Source organism: Scyliorhinus torazame, chromosome 7 (genome assembly GCF_047496885.1).
Source record: "Scyliorhinus torazame isolate Kashiwa2021f chromosome 7, sScyTor2.1, whole genome shotgun sequence".
Classification (NCBI taxonomy): domain Eukaryota; kingdom Metazoa; phylum Chordata; class Chondrichthyes; order Carcharhiniformes; family Scyliorhinidae; genus Scyliorhinus; species Scyliorhinus torazame.
The window spans coordinates 3,662,990-3,685,551 of NC_092713.1; the positions used below are offsets into that span (position 1 = coordinate 3,662,990).

A 22,562-nucleotide genomic window follows, 5' to 3' on the forward strand; every position below is an offset into this window, starting at 1 on the left:
GCGATGGTTGAGTGTTGTGTGAGTGGGTTATTGTGCGATGGTTTGAGTGTAGTTTGAGTGGGTTATTGTGCGATGGTTGAGTGTTGTTTGAGTGGGTTATTGTGCGATGGTTGAGTGTTGTGTGAGTGAGTTATTGTGCGATGGTTGAGTGTTGTGTGAGTGGGTTATTGTGCGATGGTTGAGTGTTGTGTGAGTGGGTTATTGTGCGATGGTTGAGTGTTGTGTGAGTGGGTAATTGTGCGATGGTTGAGTGTTGTGTGAGTGGGTAATTGTGCGATGGTTGAGTGTTGTGAGTGAGTTATTGTGAGATGGTTGAGTGTTGTGTGAGTGGGTTATTGTGCGATGGTTGAGTGTTGTGTGAGTGGGTTATTGTGCGATGGTTGAGTGTTGTGTGAGTGGGTTATTGTGCGATGGTTGAGTGTTGTGTGAGTGGGTTATTGTGCGATGGTTGAGTGTTGTGTGAGTGGGTAATTGTGCGATGGTTGAGTGTTGTGTGAGTTGGTTATTGTGCGATGGTTGAGTGTTGTGAGTGGGTTATTGTGCGATGGTTGTGTTGTGTGAGTGGGTTCTTGTGCGATGGTTGTGTGTTGTGTGAGTGGGTTATTGTGCGATGGTTGTTTGTTTTGAGTGGGTAATTGTGCGATGGTTGTGTGTTGTGTGAGTGTGTTATTGTGCGATGGTTGAGTGTTGTGTGAGTGGGTTATTGTGCGATGGTTGAGTGTTGTGTTTGTGTTATTGTGCGATGGTTGTGTGTTGTGTGAGTGGGTTATTGTACGATGGTTCGAGTGTTGTGTGAGTTGGTTATTGTGCGATGGTTGAGTGTTGTGAGCGAGTTATTGTGCGATGGTTGAGTGTTGTGTGAGTGGGTTATTGTGCGATGGTTGAGTGTTGTGTGAGTGGGTTATTGTACGATGGTTGAGTGTTGTGAGTGAGTTATTGTGCGATGGTTGTGTGTTGTGTGAGTGGGTTATTGTACGATGGTTGAGTGTTGTGTGAGTGGGTTATTGTGCGATGGTTGAGTGTTGTGTGAGTGGGTTATTGTGCGATGGTTGAGAGTTGTGTGAGTGGGTTATTGTGCGATGGTTGTGTTGTGTGAGTGGGTTCTTGTGCGATGGTTGTGTGTTGTGTGAGTGGGTTATTGTGCGATTGTTGTGTGTTGTGTGAGTGGGTTATTGTGCGATGGTTGAGTGTTGTGTGAGTGGGTTATTGTGCGATGGTTGAGTGTTGTGTGAGTGAGTTATTGTGCGATGGTTGAGTGTTGTGTGAGTGAGTTATTGTGCGATGGTTGAGTGTTGTGTGAGTGGGTTATTGTGCAATGGTTGAGTGTTGTGTTAGTGGGTTATTGTGCGATGGTTGAGTGTTGTGTAAGTGTTTTATTGTGCGATTGTTGAGTGTTGTGTGAGTGGGTTATTGTGCGATGGTTGAGTGTTGTGTGAGTGGGTTATTCTGCGATGGTTCAGTGTTGTGTGAGTGGGTTATTGTGCGATGGTTGAATGTTGTGAGTGGGTTATTGTGCGATGGTTGAGTATTGTGTGAGTGGGTTATTGTACGATGGTTGAGTGTTGTGTGAGTGGGTTATTGTGCGATGGTTCAGTGTTGTGAGTGGGTTATTGTGCGATGGTTGTGTGTTGTGTGAGTGGGTTATTGTGCGATGGTTTGAGTGTTGTGTGAGTGAGTTATTGTGCGATGGTTGAGTGTTGTGTGAGTGGGTTATTGTGCGATGGTTTGAGTGTTGTGTGAGTGAGTTATTGTGCGATGGTTGAGTGTTGTGTGAGTGGGTTATTGTGCGATGGTTGAGTGTTGTGTGAGTGAGTTATTGTGCGATGGTTGAGTGTTGTGTGAGTGGGTTATTGTGCGATGGTTGAGTGTTGTGTGAGTGGGTAATTGTGCGATGGTTGAGTGTTGTGTGAGTTGGTTATTGTGCGATGGTTGAGTGTTGTGAGTGGGTTATTGTGCGATGGTTGTGTTGTGTGAGTGGGTTCTTGTGCGATGGTTGTGTGTTGTGTGAGTGGGTTATTGTGCGATGGTTGTTTGTTTTGAGTGGTTAATTGTGCGATGGTTGTGTGTTGTGTGAGTGTGTTATTGTGCGATGGTTGAGTGTTGTGTGAGTGGGTTATTGTGCGATGGTTGTTTGTTTTGAGTGGGTAATTGTGCGATGGTTGTGTGTTGTGTGAGTGTGTTATTGTGCGATGGTTTGAGTGTTGTGTTTGTGTTATTGTGCGATGGTTGTGTGTTGTGTGAGTGGGTTATTGTGCGATGGTTCGAGTGTTGTGTGAGTTGGTTATTGTGCGATGGTTGAGTGTTGTGTGAGTGAGTTATTGTGCGATGGTTCGAGTGTTGTGTGAGTTGGTTATTGTGCGATGGTTGAGTGTTGTGAGCGAGTTATTGTGCGATGGTTTGAGTGATGTGTGAGTGGGTTATTGTGCGATGGTTGAGTGTTGTGTGAGTGGGTTATTGTACGATGGTTGAGTGTTGTGAGTGAGTTATTGTGCGATGGTTGTGTGTTGTGTGAGTGCGTTATTGTGCGATGGTTGAGAGTTGTGTGAGTGGGTTATTGTGCGATGGTTGTGTTGTGTGAGTGGGTTCTTGTGCGATGGTTGTGTGTTGTGTGAGTGGGTTATTGTGCGATGGTTGTGTGTTGTGTGAGTGGGTTATTGTGCGATGGTTGAGTGTTGTGTGAGTGGGTTATTGTGCGATGGTTGAGTGTTGTGTGAGTGAGTTATTGTGCGATGGTTGAGTGTTGTGTGAGTGAGTCATTGTGCGATGGTTCAGTGTTGTGAGTGAGTTATTGTGCGATGGTTGAGTGTTGTGTGAGTGGGTTATTGTGTGATGGTTGAGTGTTGTGTGAGTGGGTTATTGTGCAATGGTTGAGTGTTGTGTGAGTGGGTTATTGTGCGATGGTTGAGTGTTGTGTAAGTGTTTTATTGTGCGATTGTTGAGTGTTGTGTGAGTGGGTTATTGTGCGATGGTTGAGTGTTGTGTGAGTGGGTTATTCTGCGATGGTTCAGTGGTGTGTGAGTGGGTTATTGTGCGATGGTTGAATGTTGTGAGTGGGTTATTGTGCGATGGTTGAGTGTTGTGTGAGTGGGTTATTGTACGATGGTTGAGTGTTGTGTGAGTGGGTTATTGTGCAATGGTTGAGTGTTGTGTGAGTGGGTTATTGTGCGATGGTTGAGTGTTGTGTAAGTGGTTTATTGTGCGATTGTTGAGTGTTGTGTGAGTGGGTTATTGTGCGATGGTTGAGTGTTGTGTGAGTGGGTTATTGTGCGATGGTTTGAGTGTTGTGTGAGTGGGTTATTGTGCGATGGTTGAGTGTTGTTTGAGTGGGTTATTGTGCGATGGTTGAGTGTTGTGTGAGTGGGTTATTGTGCGATGGTTGAGTGTTGTTTGAGTGGGTTATTGTGCGATGGTTGTGTGTTGTGTGAGTGGGTTATTCTGCGATGGTTCAGTGTTGTGTGAGTGGGTTATTGTGCGATGGTTGAATGTTGTGAGTGGGTTATTGTGCGATGGTTGTGTGTTGTGCGACTTGGTTATTGTGCGATGGTTGAGTGTTGTGTGAGTGGGTTATTGTGCGATTGTTGAGTGTTGTGTGAGTGGGTTATTGTGCGATGGTTGAGTGTTGTGTGAGTGGGTTATTGTGCGATGGTTTGAGTGTAGTTTGAGTGGGTTATTGTGCGATGCTTGAGTGCTGTGTGAGTGGTTTATTGTGCGATGGTTGAGTGTTGTGTAAGTGGTTTATTGTGTGATTGTTGAGTGTTGTGTGAGTGGGTTATTGTGCGATGGTTGAGTGTTGTGTGAGTGGGTTATTGTGCGATGGTTTGAGTGCAGTTTGAGTGGGTTATTGTGCGATGGTTGAGTGTTGTGTGAGTGGGTTATTGTGCGATGGTTGAGTGTTGTTTGAGTGGGTTATTGTGCGATGGTTGTGTGTTGTGTGAGTGGGTTATTCTGCGATGGTTCAGTGTTGTGTGAGTGGGTTATTGTGCGAAGGTTGAATGTTGTGAGTGTGTTATTGTGCAATGGTTGTGTGTTGTGCGAGTTGGTTATTGTGCGATGGTTGAGTGTTGTGAGTGGGTTATTGTGCGATGGTTTGAGTGTTGTGTGAGTGGGTCATTGTGCGATGGTTGAGTGTTGTGTGAGTGGGTTATTGTGCGCTGGTTTGAGTGTTGTGTGAGTGGGTTATTGTGCGATGGTTGAGTGTTGTGAGTAGGTTATTGTGCGATGGTTTGAGTGTTGTGTGAGTGAGTTATTGTGCGAATGTTGAGTGTTGTGTGAGTGGGTTATTGTTCGATGGTTTGAGTGTTGTGTGAGTGGGTTATTGTGCGATGGTTGAGTGTTGTGAGTGAGTTATTGGGCGATGGTTTGAGTGTTGTGTGAGTGGGTTATTGTACGATGGTTGAGTGTTGTGTGAGTGGGTTATTGTGCGATGGTTGAGTGTTGTGAGTGAGTTATTGTGCGATGGTTGAGTGTTGTGTGAGTGGGTAATTGTGCGATGGTTGAGTGTTGTGTGAGTGGGTTATTGTGCGATGGTTTGAGTGTTGTGTGAGTGGGTTATTGTACGATGGTTGAGTGTTGTGTGAGTGGGTTATTGTGCGATGGTTGAGTGTTGTGAGTGAGTTATTGTGCGATGGTTGAGTGTTGTGTGAGTGGGTTATTGTGCGATGGTTGAGTGTTGTGTGAGTGAGTTATTGTGCGATGGTTGAGTGTTGTGTGAGTGGGTTATTGTGCGATGGTTGAGTGTTGTGTGAGTGGGTTATTGTGCGATGGTTTGAGTGTTGTGTGAGTGGGTTATTGTGTGATGGTTGAGTGTTGTGAGTGAGTTATTGTGCGGTGGTTGAGTGTTGTGTGAGTGGGATATTGTGCGATGGTTGAGTGTTGTGTGAGTGGGTTATTGTGCGATGGTTGAGTTTTGTGTGAGTGGGTTATTGTGCGATGGTTCAGTGTTGTGTGAGTGGGTTATTGTGCGATGGTTGAGTGTTGTGTGAGTGGGTTATTGTGCGATGGTTGAGTGATGTGTGAGTGGGTTATTGTGCGATGGTTGAGTGTTGTGTGAGTGAGTTATTGTGCGATGGTTGAGTGTTGTGTGAGTGGGTTATTGTGCGATGGTTGAGTGTTGTGTGAGTGGGTTATTGTGCGATGGTTTGAGTGTTGTGTGAGTGGATTATTGTGTGATGGTTGAGTGTTGTGAGTGAGTTATTGTGCGATGGTTGAGTGTTGTGTGAGTGGGTTATTGTGCGATGGTTGAGTGTTGTGTGAGTGTTTTATTGTGCGATGGTTGAGTTGTGTGTGGGTGGGTTATTGTGCGATGGTTCAGTGTTGTGTGAGTGGGTTATTGTGCGATGGTTGTGTGTTGTATGAGTGGGTTATTGTGCGATGGTGAAAGGTTGTGAGTGGGTTATTGTGCGATGGTTGAGTGTTGTGAGTGGGTTATTGTGCGCTGGTTTGAGTGTTGTGTGAGTGGGTCATTGTGCGATGGTTGAGTGTTGTGTGAGTGGGTTATTGTGCGATGGTTTGAGTGTTGTGTGAGTGGGTTATTGTGCGATGGTTGAGTGTTGTGAGTGAGGTATTATGCGATGGTTTGAGTGTTGTGTGAGTGAGTTATTGTGCGAATGTTGAGTGTTGTGTGAGTGGGTTATTGTTCGATGGTTTGAGTGTTGTGTGAGTGGGTTATTGTGCGATGGTTGAGTGTTGTGAGTGAGTTATTGGGCGATGGTTTGAGTGTTGTGTGAGTGGGTTATTGTACGATGGTTGAGTGTTGTGTGAGTGGGTTATTGTGCGATGGTTGAGTGTTGTGAGTGAGTTATTTTGCGATGGTTGAGTGTTGTGTGAGTGGGTAATTGTGCGATGGTTGAGTGTTGTGTGAGTGGGTTATTGTGCGATGGTTTGAGTGTTGTGTGAGTGGGTTATTGTACGATGGTTGAGTGTTGTGTGAGTTATTGTGCGGTGGTTGAGTGTTGTGTGAGTGGGTTATTGTGCGATGGTTGAGTGTTGTGTGAGTGGGTTATTGTGCGATGGTTGAGTGTTGTGTGAGTGGGTTATTGTGCGATGGTTGAGTGTTGTGTGAGTATGTTATTGTGCGATGGTTGAGTGTTGTGTGAGTGGGTTATTGTGTGATGGTTGAGTGTTGTGTGAGTTATTGTGCGGTGGTTGAGTGTTGTGTGAGTGGGTTATTGTGCGATGGTTGAGTGTTGTGTGAGTGGGTTATTGTGTGATGGTTGAGTGTTGTGTGAGTTATTGTGCGGTGGTTGAGTGTTGTGTGAGTGGGTTATTGTGCGATGGTTGAGTGTTGTGTGAGTGGGTTATTGTGCGATGGTTCAGTGTTGTGTGAGTGGGTTATTGTGCGATGGTTGAGTGTTGTTTGTGTGGGTTATTGTGCGATGGTTGAATGTTGTGTGAGTGGGTTATTCTGCGATGGTTCAGTGTTGTGTGAGTGGGTTATTGTGCGAAGGTTGAATGTTGTGAGTGTGTTATTGTGCAATGGTTGTGTGTTGTGCGAGTTGGTTATTGTGCGATGGTTGAGTGTTGTGAGTGGGTTATCGTGCGATGGTTTGAGTGTTGTGTGAGTGGGTCATTGTGCGATGGTTGAGTGTTGTGTGAGTGGGTTATTGTGCGCTGGTTTGAGTGTTGTGTGAGTGGGTTATTGTGCGATGGTTGAGTGTTGTGAGTAGGTTATTGTGCGATGGTTTGAGTGTTGTGTGAGTGAGTTATTGTGCGAATGTTGAGTGTTGTGTGAGTGGGTTATTGTTCGATGGTTTGAGTGTTGTGTGAGTGGGTTATTGTGCGATGGTTGAGTGTTGTGAGTGAGTTATTGGGCGATGGTTTGAGTGTTGTGTGAGTGGGTTATTGTACGATGGTTGAGTGTTCTGTGAGTGGGTTATTGTGCGATGGTTGAGTGTTGTGAGTGAGTTATTGTGCGATGGTTGAGTGTTGTGTGAGTGGGTAATTGTGCGATGGTTGAATGTTGTGTGAGTGGGTTATTGTGCGATGGTTTGAGTGTTGTGTGAGTGGGTTATTGTACGATGGTTGAGTGTTGTGTGAGTGGGTTATTGTGCGATGGTTGAGTGTTGTGAGTGAGTTATTGTGCGATGGTTGAGTGTTGTGTGAGTGGGTTATTGTGCGATGGTTGAGTGTTGTGTGAGTGAGTTATTGTGCGATGGTTGAGTGTTGTGTGAGTGGGTTATTGTGCGATGGTTGAGTGTTGTGTGAGTGGGTTATTGTGCGATGGTTTGAGTGTTGTGTGAGTGGGTTATTGTGTGATGGTTGAGTGTTGTGAGTGAGTTATTGTGCGGTGGTTGAGTGTTGTGTGAATGGGATATTGTGCGATGGTTGAGTGTTGTGTGAGTGGGTTATTGTGCGATGGTTGAGTTTTGTGTGAGTGGGTTATTGTGCGATGGTTCAGTGTTGTGTGAGTGGGTTATTGTGCGATGGTTGAGTGTTGTGTGAGTGGGTTATTGTGCGATGGTTGAGTGATGTGTGAGTGGGTTATTGTGCGATGGTTGAGTGTTGTGTGAGTGAGTTATTGTGCGATGGTTGAGTGTTGTGTGAGTGGGTTATTGTGCGATGGTTGAGTGTTGTGTGAGTGGGTTATTGTGCGATGGTTTGAGTGTTGTGTGAGTGGGTTATTGTGTGATGGTTGAGTGTTGTGAGTGAGTTATTGTGCGATGGTTGAGTGTTGTGTGAGTGGGTTATTGTGCGATGGTTGAGTGTTGTGTGAGTGTTTTATTGTGCAATGGTTGAGTTGTGTGTGGGTGGGTTATTGTGCGATGGTTCAGTGTTGTGTGAGTGGGTTATTGTGCGATGGTTGTGTGTTGTATGAGTGGGTTATTGTGCGATGGTTGAATGTTGTGAGTGGGTTATTGTGCGATGGTTGAGTGTTGTGAGTGGGTTATTGTGCGATGGTTTGAGTGTTGTGTGAGTGGGTCATTGTGCGATGGTTGAGTGTTGTGTGAGTGGGTTATTGTGCGATGGTTTGAGTGTTGTGTGAGTGGGTTATTGTGCGATGGTTGAGTGTTGTGAGTGAGTTATCATGCGATGGTTTGAGTGTTGTGTGAGTGAGTTATTGTGCGAATGTTGAGTGTTGTGTGAGTGGGTTATTGTGCGATGGTTTGAGTGTTGTGTGAGTGGGTTATTGTGCGATGGTTGAGTGTTGTGAGTGAGTTATTGGGCGATGGTTTGAGTGTTGTGTGAGTGGGTTATTGTACGATGGTTGAGTGTTGTGTGAGTGGGTTATTGTGCGATGGTTGAGTGTTGTGAGTGAGTTATTTTGCGATGGTTGAGTGTTGTGTGAGTGGGTAATTGTGCGATGGTTGAGTGTTGTGTGAGTGGGTTATTGTGCGATGGTTTGAGTGTTGTGTGAGTGGGTTATTGTACGATGGTTGAGTGTTGTGTGAGTTATTGTGCGGTGGTTGAGTGTTGTGTGAGTGGGTTATTGTGCGATGGTTGAGTGTTGTGTGAGTGGGTTATTGTGCGATGGTTGAGTGTTGTGTGAGTGGGTTATTGTGCGATGGTTGAGTGTTGTGTGAGTGGGTTATTGTGCGATGGTTGAGTGTTGTGTGAGTGGGTTATTGTGTGATGGTTGAGTGTTGTGTGAGTTATTGTGCGGTGGTTGAGTGTTGTGTGAGTGGGTTATTGTGCGATGGTTGAGTGTTGTGTGAGTGGGTTATTGTGTGATGGTTGAGTGTTGTGTGAGTTATTGTGCGGTGGTTGAGTGTTGTGTGAGTGGGTTATTGTGCGATGGTTGAGTGTTGTGTGAGTGGGTTATTGTGCGATGGTTCAGTGTTGTGTGAGTGGGTTATTGTGCGATGGTTGAGTGTTGTGTGAGTGGGTTATTGTGCGATGGTTGAGTTTTGTGTGAGTGGGTTATTGTGCGATGGTTCAGTGTTGTGTGAGTGGGTTATTGTGCGATGGTTGTGTGTTGTATGAGTGGGTTATTGTGCGATGGTTGAATGTTGTGAGTGGGTTTTTGTGCGATGGTTGTGTGTTGTGCGAGTTGGTTATTGTGCGATGGTTGAGTGTTGTGAGTGGGTTATTGTGCGATGATTTGAGTGTTGTGTGAGTGGGTAATTGTGCGATGGTTGAGTGTTGTGTGAGTGGATTATTGTGCGATGGTTTGAGTGTTGTGTGAGTGGGTTATTGTGCGATGGTTGTGTTGTGTGAGTGGGTTCTTGTGCGAATGTTGTGTGTTGTGTGAGTGGGTTATTGTGCGATGGTTGTGTGTTGTGAGTGGGTTATTGTGCGATGGTTGAGTGTTGTGTGAGTGGGTTATTGTGCGATGGTTGAGTGTTATGTGAGTGAGTTATTGTGCGATGGTTGAGTGTTGTGTGAGTGAGTTATTGTGCGATGGTTGTGTGTTGTGAGAGTGAGTTATTGTGCGATGGTTGAGTGTTGTGAGTGAGTTATTGTGCGATGGTTGAGTTTTGTGTGAGTGAGTTATTGTGCGATGGTTGTGTGTTGTGTGAGTGGGTTATTGTGCAATGGTTGAGTGTTGTGTGAGTGGGTTATTGTGCGATTGTTGAGTGTTGTGTGAGTGAGTTATTGTGCGATGGTTGTGTGTTGTGTGAGTGGGTTATTGTGCAATGGTTGAGTGTTGTGTGAGTGAGTTATTGTGCGATGGTTGTGTGTTGTGTGAGTGGGTTATTGTGCGATGGTTTGAGTGTTGTGTGAGTGGTTTATTGTGCGATGGTTGAGTGTTGTATGAGTGGGTTATTGTGCGATGGTTGATTGTTGTGTGAGTGGGTTATTGTGCGATGGTTTAAGTGTTGTATGAGTGGGTTTTGTACGATGGTTGAGTGTTGTGTGAGTGGGTTATTGTGCGATGGTTTGAGTGTTGTTTGAGTGGGTTATTGTGCGATGGTTGAGTGTTGTGTGAGTGGGTTATTGTGCGTTGGTTGTGTGTTGTGTGAGTGGGTTATTGTGCGATGGTTTGAGTGTTGTGAGTGTCTTATTGTGCAATGGTTTGAGTGTTCTGTGAGTGTGTTATTGTACGATGGTTTGAGTGTTGTGTGAGTGGGTTATTGTGCGATGGTTTGAGTGTTGTGTGAGTGGGTTATTCTGCGATTGTTGAGTGTTGTGAGTGAATTATTGTGCGATGGTTGAGTGTTGTGTGAGTGAGTTATTGTGCGATGGTTTGAGTGTTGTGTGAGTGGGTTATTGTACGATGGTTTAGGTGTTGTGTGAGTGAGTTATTGTGCGATGGTTTGAGTGTTGTGTGAGTGGGTTATTGTGCGATGGTTGAGTGATGTGTGAGTGGGTTATTGTGCGATGTTTGTGTGTTGTGTGAGTTTGTTATTCTGCGATTGTTGAGTGTTGTGAGTTAGTTATTGTGCAATGGTTGAGTGTTGTGTGAGTGAGTTATTGTGCGATGGTTTGAGTATTGTGGAGTGGGTTATTGTACGATGGTTTGAGTGTTGTGAGTGAGTTATTGTGCAATGGTTGAGTGTTGTGTGAGTGGGTTATTGTGCGATGGTTTGAGTGTTGTGTGAGTGAGTTATTGTGCGATTGTTTGAGTGTTGTGTGAGTGAGTTATTGTGCGATGGTTGAGTGTTGTGTGAGTGGGTTATTGTGCGATGGTTGTATGTTGTGTGAGTGTGTTATTGTGCGATGGTTTTGTTTTGTGTGAGTGGGTTATTGTGCGATGGTTGTGTGTTGTGTGAGTGGGTTATTGTCCGATTTTTGTGTGTTGTGTGAGTGAGTTATTGTGCGATGGTTGTGTGTTGTATGAGTGAGTTATTGTGCGATGGTTTGAGTGTTGTGTGAGTGGGTTATTGTGCGATGGTTTGAGTGTTGTGTGAGTGGGTTATTGTGCGATGGTTGAGTGTTGTATGAGTGTGTTATTGTGCCATGGTTTGAGTGTTGTGTGAGTGGGTTATTGTGCGATGGTTGAGTGTTGTGAGTGGGTTATTGTGCGATGGTTGTGTGTTGTGTGAGTGGGTTATTGTGCGATGGTTGAGTGTTGTGTGAGTGGGTTATTGTGCGATTGTTGAGTGTTGTGTGAGTGGGTTATTGTGCGATGGTTGAGTGTTGTATGAGTGGGTTATTGTGCGATGGTTGAGTCTTGTGAGTGAGTTATTGTGCGATGGTTGTGTGTTGTGTGAGTGGGTTATTGTGCGATGGTTGAGTGTTGTGTGAGTGGGTTATTGTGCGATGGTTGAGTGTTGTATGAGTGGGTTACTGTGCGATGGTTTGAGTGTTGTATGAGTGGGTTACTGTGCGATGGTTGAGTGTTGTGTGAGTGGGTTATTGTGCGATGGTTGTGTGTTGAATGAGTGGGTTATTGTGCGATGGTTTGAGTGTTGTGTGAGTGAGTTATTGTGCGATGTTTGAGTGTTGTGTGAGTGGTTTATTGTGCGATGGTTGAGTGTTGTGTGAGTGGGTTATTGTGCGATGGTTTGAGTGTTGTGTGAGTGAGTTAGTGTGCGATGGTTGTGTGTTGTGTGAGTGGGTTATTGTGCGATGGTTTGAGTGTTGTGTGAGTGAGTTATTGTGCGATGGTTTGAGTGTTGTGAGTGAGTTATTGTGCGATGGTTGTGTGTTGTGTGAGTGGGTTATTGTGCGATGGTTCTGTGTTGTGTGAGTGGGTTATTGTGCGATGGTTGTGTGTTGTGTGAGTGAGTTATTGTGCGATGGTTTGAGTGTTGTGTGAGTGGGTTATTGTACGATGGTTTGAGTGTTGTGTGAGTGGGTTATTGTGCGATGGTTGTGTGTTGTGTGAGTGGGTTATTGTGCGATGGTTGTGTGTTGTGTGAGTGGGTTTTTGTACGATGGTTTGAGTTTGTGTGTGAGTTATTGTGCAATGGTTGAGTGTTGTGTGAGTGGGTTATTGTGCGATGGTTGTGTGTTGTGTGAGTGGGTTTTTGTACGATGGTTTGAGTTTGTGTGTGAGTTATTGTGCGATGGTTGAGTGTTGTGTGAGTGAGTTATTGTGCGATGGTTTGAGTGTTGTGTGAGTGAGTTATTGTGCGATGGTTGAGTGTTGTGTGAGTGGGTTATTATGCGATGGTTGTATGTTGTTAGAGTGGGTTATTGTGCGATGGTTCTGTGTTGTGTGAGTGGGTTATTGTGCGATGGTTGTGTGTCGTTTGAGTGGGTTATTGTGCGATTGTTGTGTGTTGTGTGAGTGAGTTATTGTGCGATGGTTGTGTGTTGTATGAGTGGGTTATTGTGCGATGATTGAATGTTGTGTGAGTGGGTTATTGTGCGATGGTTTGAGTGTTGTGTGAGTGGGTTATTGTGCGATGGTTGAGTGTTGTCTGAGTGGGTTATTGTGCGATGGTTGTGTGTTGTGTGAGTGGGTTATTGTGCGATGGTTGTGTGTTGTGTGAGTGGGTTATTGTGCGATGGTTGTGTGTTGTGTGAGTGGGTTATTGTGCGATGGTTGAGTGTTGTGTGAGTGTGTTATTGTGCGATGGTTGAGTCTTGTGAGTGAGTTATTGTGCGATGGTTGTGTGTTGTGTGAGTGGGTTATTCTGCGATGGTTGAGTGTTGTGTGAGTGGGTTATTGTGCGATGGTTGAGTGTTGTTTGAGTGGGTTATTGTGCGATGGTTTGAGTGTTGTATGAGTGGGTTATTGTGCGATGGTTGAGTGTTGTGTGAGTGGGTTATTGTGCGATGGTTGAGTGTTGCATGAGTGGCTTATTGTGCGATGGTTGAGTGTTGTGTGAGTGGGTTATTGTGCGATGGTTGAGTGTTGTATGAGTGGGTTATTGTGCGATGGTTGAGTGTTGTGTGAGTGGGTTATTGTGCGATGGTTGAGTGTTGTATGAGTGTGTTATTGTGCGATGGTTTGAGTGTTGTGTGAGTGAGTTATTGTGCGATGGTTGAGTGTTGTATGAGTGGGTTATTGTGCGATGGTTGTATGTTGCGTGAGTGGGTTATTGTGCGATGGTTGAGTGTTGCATGAGTGGCTTATTGTGCGATGGTTGAGTGTTGTGTGAGTGGGTTATTGTGCGATGGTTGAGTGTTGTATGAGTGTGTTATTGTGCGATGTTTTGAGTGTTGTGTGAGTGGGTTATTGTGCGATGTTTGAGTGTTGTGTGAGTTGGTTATTGTGCGATGGTTTGAGTGTTGTGTGAGTGGGTTATTGTACGATGGTTTGAGTGATGTGTGAGTGAGTTATTGTGCGATGGTTGTGTGTTGTGTGAGTGGGTTATTCTGCGATTGTTGAGTGTTGTGAGTGAGTTATTGTGCGATGGTTGAGTGTTGTGTGAGTGAGTTATTATGCGATGGTTTGAGTGTTGTGTGAGTGGGTTATTGTGCGATGGTTTGAGTGTTGTGTGAGTGGGTTATTGTGCGATGGTTGTGTGTTGTGTGAGTGGGTTATTGTACGATGGTTTGAGTGTTGTGAGAGAGTTATTGTGCAATGGTTGAGTGTTGTGTGAGTGGGTTATTGTGCGATGGTTGTGTGTTGTGTGAGTGGGTTTTTGTACGATGGTTTGAGTGTTGTGTGTGAGTTATTGTGCAATGGTTGAGTGTTGTGTGAGTGAGTTATTGTGCGATGGTTGAATGTTGTGTGAGTGGGTTATTGTGCGATGGTTTGAGTGTTGTTTGAGTGGGTTATTGTGCGATGTTTGAGTGTTGTGTGAGTGGGTTATTGTGCGATGGTTTGAGTGTTGTTTGAGTGGGTTATTGTGCGATGTTTGAGTGTTGTGTGAGTGGGTTATTGTGCGATGGTTGAGTGTTGTGTGAGTGAGTTATTGTGCGATGGTTTGAGTGTTGTGTGAGTGGGTTATTGTGCGATGATTGTGTGTTTTTTGAGTGGGTTATTGTGCGATTGTTGTGTGTTGTGTTAGTGAGTTATTGTGCGATGGTTGTGTGTTGTATGAGTGGGTTATTGTGCGATGATTGAATGTTGTGTGAGTGGGTTATTGTGCGATGGTTTGAGTGTTGTGTGAGTGGGTTATTGTGCGATGGTTGAGTGTTGTCTGAGTGGGTTATTGTGCGATGGTTGTGTGTTGTGTGAGTGGGTTATTGTGCGATGGTTGTGTGTTGTGTGAGTGGGTTATTGTGCGATGGTTGTGTGTTGTGTGAGTGGGTTATTGTGCGATGGTTGAGTGTTGTGTGAGTGTGTTATTGTGCGATGGTTGAGTCTTGTGAGTGGGTTATTGTGCGATGATTGAGTGTTGTGTGAGTGGGATATTGTGCGATTGTTGAGTGTTGTGTGAGTGGGTTATTGTGCGATGGTTGAGTGTTGTGTGAGTGGGTTATTGTGCGATGTTTGAGTGTTGTCTGAGTGGGTTATTGTGCGATTGTTGAGTGTTGTGTGAGTGGTTAATTGTGCGATGGTTGAGTGTTGTATGAGTGGGTTATTGTGCGATGGTTGTGTGTTGTGTGAGTGGGTTATTGTGCGATGGTTGTGTTTGTGTGAGTGGGTTATTGTGCGATGGCTGTGTGTTGTGTGAGTGGGTTTTTGTGCGATGGTTGAGTGTTGTGTGCGTGGGTTAGTGTGCGATGGTTGAGTGTTGTATGAGTGGGTTATTGTGCGATGGTTGAGTGTTGTGTGAGTGGGTTATTGTGCGATGGTTGAGTGTTGTGTGAGTGGGTTATTGTACGATGGTTTAGGTGTTGTGTGAGTGAGTTATTGTGCGATGGTTTGAGTGTTGTGTGAGTGGGTTATTGTGCGATGGTTGAGTGATGTGTGAGTGGGTTATTGTGCGATGTTTGTGTGTTGTGTGAGTTTGTTATTCTGCGATTGTTGAGTGTTGTGAGTTAGTTATTGTGCAATGGTTGAGTGTTGTGTGAGTGAGTTATTGTGCGATGGTTTGAGTATTGTGGAGTGGGTTATTGTACGATGGTTTGAGTGTTGTGAGTGAGTTATTGTGCAATGGTTGAGTGTTGTGTGAGTGGGTTATTGTGCGATGGTTGAGTGTTGTGTGAGTGAGTTATTGTGCGATGGTTTGAGTGTTGTGCGAGTGAGTTATTGTGCGATGGTTGAGTGTTGTGTGAGTGGGTTATTGTGCGATGGTTGTATGTTGTGTGAGTGTGTTATTGTGCGATGGTTTTGTTTTGTGTGAGTGGGTTATTGTGCGATGGTTGTGTGTTGTGTGAGTGGGTTATTGTCCGATTTTTGTGTGTTGTGTGAGTGAGTTATTGTGCGATGGTTGTGTGTTGTATGAGTGAGTTATTGTGCAATGGTTTGAGTGTTGTGTGAGTGGGTTATTGTGCGATGGTTTGAGTGTTGTGTGAGTGGGTTATTGTGCGATGGTTGAGTGTTGTATGAGTGTGTTATTGTGCCATGGTTTGAGTGTTGTGTGAGTGAGTTATTGTGCGATGGTTGAGTGTTGTGAGTGGGTTATTGTGCGATGGTTGTGTGTTGTGTGAGTGGGTTATTGTGCGATGGTTGAGTGTTGTGTGAGTGGGTTATTGTGCGATTGTTGAGTGTTGTGTGAGTGGGTTATTGTGCGATGGTTGAGTGTTGTATGAGTGGGTTATTGTGCGATGGTTGAGTCTTGTGAGTGAGTTATTGTGCGATGGTTGTGTGTTGTGTGAGTGGGTTATTGTGCGATGGTTGAGTGTTGTGTGAGTGGGTTATTGTGCGATGGTTGAGTGTTGTATGAGTGGGTTACTGTGCGATGGTTTGAGTGTTGTATGAGTGGGTTACTGTGCGATGGTTGAGTGTTGTGTGAGTGGGTTATTGTGCGATGGTTGTGTGTTGAATGAGTGGGTTATTGTGCGATGGTTTGAGTGTTGTGTGAGTGGGTTATTGTGCGATGTTTGAGTGTTGTGTGAGTGGTTTATTGTGCGATGGTTGAGTGTTGTGTGAGTGGGTTATTGTGCGATGGTTTGAGTGTTGTGTGAGTGAGTTAGTGTGCGATGGTTGTGTGTTGTGTGAGTGGGTTATTGTGCGATGGTTTGAGTGTTGTGTGAGTGAGTTATTGTGCGATGGTTTGAGTGTTGTGAATGAGTTATTGTGCGATGGTTGTGTGTTGTGTGAGTGGGTTATTGTGCGATGGTTCTGTGTTGTGTGAGTGGGTTATTGTGCGATGGTTGTGTGTTGTGTGAGTGAGTTATTGTGCGATGGTTTGAGTGTTGTGTGAGTGGGTTATTGTACGATGGTTTGAGTGTTGTGTGAGTGGGTTATTGTGCGATGGTTGTGTGTTGTGTGAGTGGGTTATTGTACGATGGTTTGAGTGTTGTGAGTGAGTTATTGTGCAATGGTTGAGTGTTGTGTGAGTGGGTTATTGTGCGATGGTTGTGTGTTGTGTGAGTGGGTTTTTGTACGATGGTTTGAGTTTGTGTGTGAGTTATTGTGCGATGGTTGAGTGTTGTGTGAGTGAGTTATTGTGCGATGGTTTGAGTGTTGTGTGAGTGAGTTATTGTGCGATGGTTGAGTGTTGTGTGAGTGGGTTATTATGCGATGGTTGTATGTTGTTAGAGTGGGTTATTGTGCGATGGTTGTGTGTTGTGTGAGTGGGTTATTGTGCGATGGTTGTGTGTTGTTTGAGTGGGTTATTGTGCGATTGTTGTGTGTTGTGTGAGTGAGTTATTGTGCGATGGTTGTGTGTTGTATGAGTGGGTTATTGTGCGATGATTGAATGTTGTGTGAGTGGGTTATTGTGCGATGGTTTGAGTGTTGTGTGAGTGGGTTATTGTGCGATGGTTGAGTGTTCTCTGAGTGGGTTATTGTGCGATGGTTGTGTGTTGTGTGAGTGGGTTATTGTGCGATGGTTGTGTGTTGTGTGAGTGGGTTATTGTGCGATGGTTGTGTGTTGTGTGAGTGGGTTATTGTGCGATGGTTGAGTGTTGTGTGAGTGTGTTATTGTGCGATGGTTGAGTCTTGTGAGTGAGTTATTGTGCGATGGTTGTGTGTTGTGTGAGTGGGTTATTCTGCGATGGTTGAGTGTTGTGTGAGTGGGTTATTGTGCGATGGTTGAGTGTTGTTTGAGTGGGTTATTGTGCGATGGTTTGAGTGTTGTATGAGTGGGTTATTGTGCGATGGTTGAGTGTTGTGTGAGTGGGTTATTGTGCGATGGTTGAGTGTTGCATGAGTGGCTTATTGTGCGATGGTTGAGTGTTGTGTGAGTGGGTTATTGTGCGATGGTTGAGTGTTGTATGAGTGTGTTATTGTGCGATGTTTTGAGTGTTGTGTGAGTGGGTTATTGTGCGATGTTTGAGTGTTGTGTGAGTTGGTTATTGTGCGATGGTTTGAGTGTTGTGTGAGTGGGTTATTGTACGATGGTTTGAGTGATGTGTGAGTGAGTTATTGTGCGATGGTTGTGTGTTGTGTGAGTGGGTTATTCTGCGATTGTTGAGTGTTGTGAGTGAGTTATTGTGCGATGGTTGAGTGTTGTGTGAGTGAGTTATTGTGCGATGGTTTGAGTGTTGTGTGAGTGGGTTATTGTGCTATGGTTTGAGTGTTGTGTGAGTGGGTTATTGTGCGATGGTTGTGTGTTGTGTGAGTGGGTTATTGTACGATGGTTTGAGTGTTGTGAGAGAGTTATTGTGCAATGGTTGAGTGTTGTGTGAGTGGGTTATTGTGCGATGGTTGTGTGTTGTGTGAGTGGGTTTTTGTACGATGGTTTGAGTGTTGTGTGTGAGTTATTGTGCAATGGTTGAGTGTTGTGTGAGTGAGTTATTGTGCGATGGTTTGAGTGTTTGAGTGGGTTATTGTGCGATGTTTGAGTGTTGTGTGAGTGGGTTATTGTGCGATGGTTTGAGTGTTGTTTGAGTGGGTTATTGTGCGATGATTGTGTGTTGTTTGAGTGGGTTATTGTGCGATTGTTGTGTGTTGTGTGAGTGAGTTATTGTGCGATGGTTGTGTGTTGTATGAGTGGGTTATTGTGCGATGATTGAATGTTGTGTGAGTGGGTTATTGTGCGATGGTTTGAGTGTTGTGTGAGTGGGTTATTGTGCGATGGTTGAGTGTTGTCTGAGTGGGTTATTGTGCGATGGTTGTGTGTTGTGTGAGTGGGTTATTGTGCGATGGTTGTGTGTTGTGTGAGTGGGTTATTGTGCGATGGTTGTGTGTTGTGTGAGTGGGTTATTGTGCGATGGTTGTGTGTTGTGTGAGTGGGTTATTGTGCGATGGTTGAGTGTTGTGTGAGTGTGTTATTGTGCGATGGTTGAGTCTTGTGAGTGAGTTATTGTGCGATGGTTGTGTGTTGTGTGAGTGGGTTATTGTGCGATGGTTGAGTGTTGTGTGAGTGGGTTATTGTGCGATTGTTGAGTGTTGTGTGAGTGGGTTATTGTGCGATGGTTGAGTGTTGTGTGAGTGGGTTATTGTGCGATGTTTGAGTGTTGTCTGAGTGGGTTATTGTGCGATTGTTGAGTGTTGTGTGAGTGGTTTATTGTGCGATGGTTGAGTGTTGTGTGAGTGGGTTATTGTGCGATGGTTGAGTGTTGTGTGAGTGGGTTATTGTGCGATTGTTGAGTGTTGTGTGAGTGGGTTATTGTGCGATGGTTGAGTGTTGTGTGAGTGGGTTATTGTGCGATGTTTGAGTGTTGTCTGAGTGGGTTATTGTGCGATTGTTGAGTGTTGTGTGAGTGGTTTATTGTGCGATGGTTGAGTGTTGTGTGAGTGGGTTATTGTGCGATGGTTGTGTGTTGTGTGAGTGGGTTATTGTGCGATGGTTGTGTTTGTGTGAGTGGGTTATTGTGCGATGGCTGTGTGTTGTGTGAGTGGGTTTTTGTGCGATGGTTGAGTGTTGTGTGCGTGGGTTAGTGTGCGATGGTTGAGTGTTGTATGAGTGGGTTATTGTGCGATGGTTGAGTGTTGTGTGAGTGGGTTATTGTGCGATGGTTGAGTGTTGTGTGAGTGGGTTATTGTGCGATGGTTGAGTCTTGTGAGTGAGTTATTGTATGATGGTTGAGTGTTGTGTGAGTTGATCATTGTGCGATGGTTTGAGTGTTGTGAGTGAGTTATTGTGCGATGGTTGACTGTTGTGTGAGTGGGTTATTGTGCGATGGTTGAGTGTTGTGTGAGTGGGTTATTGTGCGATGGTTGAGTGTTGTGTGAGTGGGTTATTGTGCGATGGTTGTGTGTTCTGTGAGTGGGTTATTGTGCGATGGTTGTGTGTTGTGTGAGTGGGTTATTGTGCGATGGTTGAGTGTTGTGTGAGTGGGTTATTGTGCGATGGTTGAGTGTTGTGTGAGTGGGTTATTGTGCGATGGTTGAGTGTTGTGTGAGTGGGTTATTGTGCGATGGTTGAGTGTTGTGTGAGTGGGTTATTGTGCGATGGTTGTGTGTTGTGTGAGTGGGTTATTGTGCGATGGTTGAGTGTTGTGTGAGTGGGTAATTGTGCGATGGTTGTGTGTTGTGTGAGTGGGTTATTGTGCGATGGTTGAGTGTTGTGTGAGTGTGTTATTGTGCGATGGTTGAGTGTTGTGTGAGTGTGTTATTGTGCGATGGTTGAGTGTTGTGTGAGTGGGTTATTGTGCGATGGTTGAGTGTTGTGTGAGTGGGTTATTGTGCGATGGTTTGAGTGTTGTGTGAGTGTGTTATTGTGCGATGTTTGAGTGTTGTGTGAGTGGTTTATTGTGCGATGGTTGAGTGTTGTGTGAGTGGGTTATTGTGCGATGGTTGAGTGTTGTATGAGTGGGTTACTGTGCGATGGTTTGAGTGTTGTATGAGTGGGTTACTGTGCGATGGTTGAGTGTTGTGTGAGTGGGTTATTGTGCGATGGTTGTGTGTTGAATGAGTGGGTTATTGTGCGATGGTTTGAGTGTTGTGTGAGTGGGTTATTGTGCGATGATTGAGTGTTGTGTGAGTGGTTTATTGTGCGATGGTTGAGTGTTGTGTGAGTGGGTTATTGTGCGATGGTTTGAGTGTTGTGTGAGTGAGTTAGTGTGCGATGGTTGTGTGTTGTGTGAGAGGGTTATTGTGCGATGGTTTGAGTGTTGTGTGAGTGAGTTATTGTGCGATGGTTTGAGTGTTGTGAATGAGTTATTGTGCGATGGTTGTGTGTTGTGTGAGTGGGTTATTGTGCGATGGTTCTGTGTTGTGTGAGTGGGTTATTGTGCGATGGTTTGAGTGTTGTGTGAGTGGGTTATTGTACGATGGTTTGAGTGTTGTGAGTGAGTTATTGTGCAATGGTTGAGTGTTGTGTGAGTGGGTTATTGTGCGATGGTTTGTGTGTTGTGTGAGTGAGTTATTGTGCGATGGTTTGAGTGTTGTGTGAGTGGGTTATTGTACGATGGTTTGAGTGTTGTGTGAGTGGGTTATTGTGCGATGGTTGTGTGTTGTGTGAGTGGGTTATTGTACGATGGTTTGAGTGTTGTGAGTGAGTTATTGTGCAATGGTTGAGTGTTGTGTGAGTGGGTTATTGTGCGATGGTTGTGTGTTGTGTGAGTGGGTTTTTGTACGATGGTTTGAGTTTGTGTGTGAGTTATTGTGCGATGGTTGAGTGTTGTGTGAGTGAGTTATTGTGCGATGGTTTGAGTGTTGTGTGAGTGAGTTATTGTGCGATGGTTGAGTGTTGTGTGAGTGGGTTATTATGCGATGGTTGTATGTTGTTAGAGTGGGTTATTGTGCGATGGTTGTGTGTTGTGTGAGTGGGTTATTGTGCGATGGTTGTGTGTTGTTTGAGTGGGTTATTGTGCGATTGTTGTGTGTTGTGTGAGTGAGTTATTGTGCGATGGTTGTGTGTTGTATGAGTGGGTTATTGTGCGATGGTTGAGTGTTGTGTGAGTGTGTTATTGTGCGATGGTTGAGTCTTGTGAGTGAGTTATTGTGCGATGGTTGTGTGTTGTGTGAGTGGGTTATTCTGCGATGGTTGAGTGTTGTGTGAGTGGGTTATTGTGCGATGGTTGAGTGTTGTTTGAGTGGGTTATTGTGCGATGGTTTGAGTGTTGTATGAGTGGGTTATTGTGCGATGGTTGAGTGTTGTGTGAGTGGGTTATTGTGCGATGGTTGAGTGTTGCATGAGTGGCTTATTGTGCGATGGTTGAGTGTTGTGTGAGTGGGTTATTGTGCGATGGTTGAGTGTTGTATGAGTGTGTTATTGTGCGATGTTTTGAGTGTTGTGTGAGTGGGTTATTGTGCGATGTTTGAGTGTTGTGTGAGTTGGTTATTGTGCGATGGTTTGAGTGTTGTGTGAGTGGGTTATTGTACGATGGTTTGAGTGATGTGTGAGTGAGTTATTGTGCGATGGTTGTGTGTTGTGTGAGTGGGTTATTCTGCGATTGTTGAGTGTTGTGAGTGAGTTATTGTGCGATGGTTGAGTGTTGTGTGAGTGAGTTATTGTGCGATGGTTTGAGTGTTGTGTGAGTGGGTTATTGTGCTATGGTTTGAGTGTTGTGTGAGTGGGTTATTGTGCGATGGTTGTGTGTTGTGTGAGTGGGTTATTGTACGATGGTTTGAGTGTTGTGAGAGAGTTATTGTGCAATGGTTGAGTGTTGTGTGAGTGGGTTATTGTGCGATGGTTGTGTGTTGTGTGAGTGGGTTTTTGTACGATGGTTTGAGTGTTGTGTGTGAGTTATTGTGCAATGGTTGAGTGTTGTGTGAGTGAGTTATTGTGCGATGGTTTGAGTGTTGTTTGAGTGGGTTATTGTGCGATGTTTGAGTGTTGTGTGAGTGGGTTATTGTGCGATGGTTTGAGTGTTGTTTGAGTGGGTTATTGTGCGATGTTTGAGTGTTGTGTGAGTGGGTTATTGTGCGATGGTTGAGTGTTGTGTGAGTGAGTTATTGTGCGATGGTTTGAGTGTTGTGTGAGTGGGTTATTGTGCGATGATTGTGTGTTGTTTGAGTGGGTTATTGTGCGATTGTTGTGTGTTGTGTGAGTGAGTTATTGTGCGATGGTTGTGTGTTGTATGAGTGGGTTATTGTGCGATGATTGAATGTTGTGTGAGTGGGTTATTGTGCGATGGTTTGAGTGTTGTGTGAGTGGGTTATTGTGCGATGGTTGAGTGTTGTCTGAGTGGGTTATTGTGCGATGGTTGTGTGTTGTGTGAGTGGGTTATTGTGCGATGGTTGTGTGTTGTGTGAGTGGGTTATTGTGCGATGGTTCTGTGTTGTGTGAGTGGGTTATTGTGCGATGGTTGAGTGTTGTGTGAGTGTGTTATTGTGCGATGGTTGAGTCTTGTGAGTGAGTTATTGTGCGATGGTTGTGTGTTGTGTGAGTGGGTTATTGTGCGATGGTTGAGTGTTGTGTGAGTGGGTTATTGTGCGATTGTTGAGTGTTGTGTGAGTGGGTTATTGTGCGATGGTTGAGTGTTGTGTGAGTGGGTTATTGTGCGATGTTTGAGTGTTGTCTGAGTGGGTTATTGTGCGATTGTTGAGTGTTGTGTGAGTGGTTTATTGTGCGATGGTTGAGTGTTGTGTGAGTGGGTTATTGTGCGATGGTTGTGTGTTGTGTGAGTGGGTTATTGTGCGATGGTTGTGTTTGTGTGAGTGGGTTATTGTGCGATGGCTGTGTGTTGTGTGAGTGGGTTTTTGTGCGATGGTTGAGTGTTGTGTGCGTGGGTTAGTGTGCGATGGTTGAGTGTTGTATGAGTGGGTTATTGTGCGATGGTTGAGTGTTGTGTGAGTGGGTTATTGTGCGATGGTTGAGTGTTGTGTGAGTGGGTTATTGTGCGATGGTTGAGTCTTGTGAGTGAGTTATTGTATGATGGTTGAGTGTTGTGTGAGTTGGTCA

At 44.9% G+C, this 22,562-nt stretch overlaps 1 protein-coding gene across 3 annotated transcripts in view; it reads left to right on the top strand.

Moving 5' to 3' along the window:
* The window catches only part of LOC140426007 (guanine nucleotide exchange factor VAV3), a 705,672-nt gene that overhangs the window by 626,307 nt on the left and 56,803 nt on the right, over positions 1 to 22,562 (top strand). The gene's annotated exons all lie outside the window — the stretch shown is intronic.